Genomic DNA, 4351 nt, shown 5'->3' on the forward strand with positions numbered 1-4351 from the left:
AGAACCTGTGGGATATTGTGAAGAGAAAGTTGAGAGACGCAAGACCCAACACTCTGGATGAGCTTAAGGCCGCTATCGAAGCATCCTGGGCCTCCATAACACCTCAGCAGTGCCACAGGCTGATTGCCTCCATGCCACGCCCCATTGAAGCAGTCATTCATGCAAAAGGATTCCCGACCAAGTATTGAGTGCATAACTGAACATGATTATTTGAAGGTTGGTGTTTTTTGTATTAAAAACACTTGTCTTTCATTGGTGGGATGAAATATGCTAATTTTTTGGGACAGGCATTTTTGGGTTTTCATGAGCTGTATGCCATAATCATCAGTATTAAAACAATTAAAGACCTGAAATATTTCAGTCGGTGTGCAATGAATCTGAAATATATGAAAGTTTCATTTTTATCATTACATTATGGAAAATAATGACCTTTATCACAATATGCTAATTTTTTGTGAAGGACCTATAGATAGATAGATAGATAGATGGATTAATAGATTTTTTTTAATCCATCCAGAGGACCTGTTAAGAGTTTTTTTACTTGGATCAGGATACTAAGGTTTTTGTAATTCAAGGTTTAGCTACCGTTTTGCTAGATTCAGCATTTATCTAAAGTTTTGCTAATTTTAACTTTTATTTACAGTTTTACTCGTAACTTTTAGCTACGATTTTGCTAATTTTACAAGCTGGCGCAAACAAAAGAAGCATAATGTAATGAAACTTGTAATGAACAAACCGTGAACATATAAAACACTGCATCAATTTATAATTAACAATAAAAGAAAATAAAACTAAAATATATAAAATCGCATGAAAGTAAATTTGTCAATTTGAAATTAAAATATAATACCACAAGAAAATAAAAAGCTATGAAAAAGAGGTGACTCGAAAATGTGTTTGCTTCGACTTCGTCAACATCACTGTATTTACTGTAGAAAACAAAATTAAAGATAAATAATTTAAGGAATGTTTTATTTATTTATTTCCTGTTTATCCTCCAGTCCGGATGGTGGCGGTAATGCGCCTTTAAGTTACTTTACTAATAAACCAACGAAGAAGAACGAGAAACGAAGAAGAAAACGCAAAGGCGTCGACGCCCTCAGCTTGTTTTTACAGTCAAACTTTTATTGATGTATTCGGACTTTGTATTTAATCAGAAGTCGGGTTTATAGATCCGGATCAGATTGGAGCACGAGTCCAATTAGAGGTAAGAACCGCTTCCTGTTAGCTAAACCTATTTAGCTTCAAGCTAACTCTGTCACTCTCACAGCTTCAGACGAATCCTTTGAGTAATCCGGATTAAGGTGGACTGAAATCACTGTTGATATTTCCAACCTGAGTGATGTTGCATTGATGTCACGTGTGGTTGTATTGATGTCACGTGACCACACATCGCACAGCTGATGGTGGTGTGGTGACGTCAGCTGGGCTTTTACCGTTCTATTTCATCCCTACTGACCGCCAGAGGTGGTGCTTAAAGCGCTGAATGATCATTCTTGCGCATGCGCAGGTCGAGAATTTATGCCAACATAGTCACGTGTGCCGCCCGGGACACTGGTGAGTTTATATAAGCACGTGACAACTGTAGCCTAGTCCCTGTCATCTTCTCGCATGCAAGTGTTAAGAGGTTTACTTTTCTGCTTGACGCTGGTAGCCTGGAGACTACGGTCGGAGATGCGGGACTGTCTCGCCCTCCAGAGGCTGCGCAAGCTGGTATCCTCTAAACAAATGGTACTTCAACTGGTAAGTTGTTTTGTTTTTATTGACCCGGCGGTAGCGTGTTCGCTAGCCGCATCGGGTTTCCTTATTGGCTGGAAGTACGGCGTTCAGCCGTTTTTTCCTTGGTTTATAGAAAGCATTGCAGCCACGTTCCTGCTTGTTTTCAGTTACGGGTGTAGCGGCCGTGTTCGGCTTCGCCCACCTTTACCTGTTTAAGCTCGTGCTTATATTGTACAGCTGCGTCCGCTTCTGTTTGTTAAATTTCAGCCGTTTTCGTGCCTGCCTCTCATTCATAGTTACAGCCGTGTTCGGCTTGACTTTATTTTGTTACACTGCAGCCGTTTTTCGTGCTTGCATTCCTTGAGTTGTGCGGCCGTGTTCGGCTTTCCCTTTTCATTATAGTGCAGTCGTGTTCATGCTTGCATGTTTTTCTTGAGTTGTGCAGTCGTGTTCGTGCTTGCATGTTTTTCTTGAGTTGTGCAGTCGTGTTCATGCTTGCATGTTTTTCTTGAGTTGTGCAGTCGTGTTCATGCTTGCATGTTTTTCTTGAGTTGTGCAGCCGTGTTCATGCTTGCATGTTTTTCTTGAGTTGTGCAGCCGTGTTCGTGCTTGCATGTTTTTCTTGAGTTGTGCAGTCGTGTTCATGCTTGCATATTTTTCTTGAGTTGTGCAGCCGTGTTCATGCTTGCATGTTTTTCTTGAGTTGTGCAGTCATGTTCGTGCTTGCATGTTTTTCTTGAGTTGTGCAGTCGTGTTCGTGCTTGCATGTTTTTCTTGAGTTGTGCAGCCGTGTTCGTGCTTGCATGTTTTTCTTGAGTTGTGCAGCCGTGTTCGTGCTTGCATGTTTTTCTTGAGTTGTGCTGCCGTGTTCGTGCTTGCATGTTTTTCTTTAATCGCAACCATGTTCGTGTTGCATTTTTTACCTGTGACTCTACGGCAGTCATAGCACTTCTGACTGCTTCTTTAAGCTTGCAGTTGGGGAACCCCTGGTGGTGTTTTTCTGCTGACCGGGTTCCCTGGTCCATTCGCTCATCGACTCCAGCGTCAAGGGTGGCGTTTCTTGCTCGACCTGCTGCTTCTAGTCCTGTGAGCCGTAATATGTTGGACGTGCAGTACTGCAGAGCCTGTTTGGCCCCTCTCCAGTTGGAGGATGGACATGATCTGTGCAGGTGGGGAGACAATAGGTTGTAACAAGGATGTGTCCTTGTTTCTGAGAGGCGCCGGACGTCTGCATCCCCCCACACGCCTCCTCGTGCCTGTGTGGGATCTCTCTCTGGTCCTTGCTGCCCTGCGGTCTGCTCCGTTTGAGCCCTTGACGGATGTGAGCCTTGAGTGCTTGTCTAAGAAGACCGCATTTCTCCTGGCCATGGCTTCGGCCAAACGAGTAGGTGAACTACATGCACTGTCTGTTCACGAGCACTGTTGCCGTTGGAACCCGGCTGGTTCGGGTGTTACACTCTGGCCTAACGTAACGTTCCTCCCTAAGGTGGCCTCATCTGCGACCCACTCTCTGCCTCGCCAGCTTGCTCGCTTCAATGCAGATGGTGCCGACGAGCCTTTCTGCCCTGTTCGGACACTGGAAGCGTACATCAGACGGACAGCCTCTCTGCGGCTGTCTGATATGTTCATTTGCTATGCAGGGCCTCGCAAAGGGCAGGCCCTTTCAAAGCAGAGCCTTGCGCGCTGGATTGTGGACGTGATGGAACAGGCGTACACTCTGCAGGGCCGCCAGCCACCTGTAGGGGTACGATGCCATTCCACCAGGAACGTTGGCGTGTCATGGGCCGCTATGAATGGAGTCACTCTGGAGGCAATATGTGCAGCAGCCTCCTGGTCATCCCCAAATACCTTTGCCAGGTTCTACAGGGTAAACCTGGCTGCCTTTCACCTGTTGGAAGGGATCCTATCACAGCACCCATCTTCGTCTCAGTAAGGTGGGCAAACTTAAATTTTGTTTCTTCTTGTGGGTGTGATTCCTCAGGACTCTGTTGGCAATCGTCATCCAGTGCTTTAAGCACCGCCTCTGGCGGTCAGTAGGGATGAAATAGAACGAGAGTTACAGCTGTAACTACGGTTCTATGAATCCCGGATGACCGCCAGAGCGCTCGGTCCCTCGGAATCATAGCGTTTCGCGAGAAGATTAAGGGACTGGGCTACCGTTGTCACGTGCTTATATAGACTCACCGGTGTCCCGGGCGTCACACGTGACTATGTTGGCATAAATTCTCGACCTGCGCATGCGCTAGAATGATCATTCAGTGCTTTAAGCACCGACTCTGGCGGTCATCCGGGATTCATAGAACCGTAGTTACAGCTGTAACTCTCGGTTTCTGCAGAGAATAAAACTGTCTGATTTGTTCTGAACTTCTTACGATTCTAGACCAAAGTAGGTAAACATAACAATAATTTCTGTAAAGTTCATGTTTTTATTTTTTCCTGCTACACGTTTCGCTCAGACTTGTCCTTTAGTGGCCAGAGCTCTGCTCAGACTGTTTGTCCTCTGGTGGACAGAGCCCTGCTCAGACTGTTTGTCCTCTGGTGGACAGAGCCCTGCTCAGACTGTTTGTCCTCTGGTGGACAGAGCCCTGCTCAGACTGTTGTCCTCTGGTGGACAGAGCCCTGCTCAGACTGT

This window comes from Nematolebias whitei, chromosome 21 (assembly GCF_014905685.2).
Source record: "Nematolebias whitei isolate Nwh7 chromosome 21, NemWhi1, whole genome shotgun sequence".
NCBI lineage: Eukaryota > Metazoa > Chordata > Actinopteri > Cyprinodontiformes > Rivulidae > Nematolebias > Nematolebias whitei.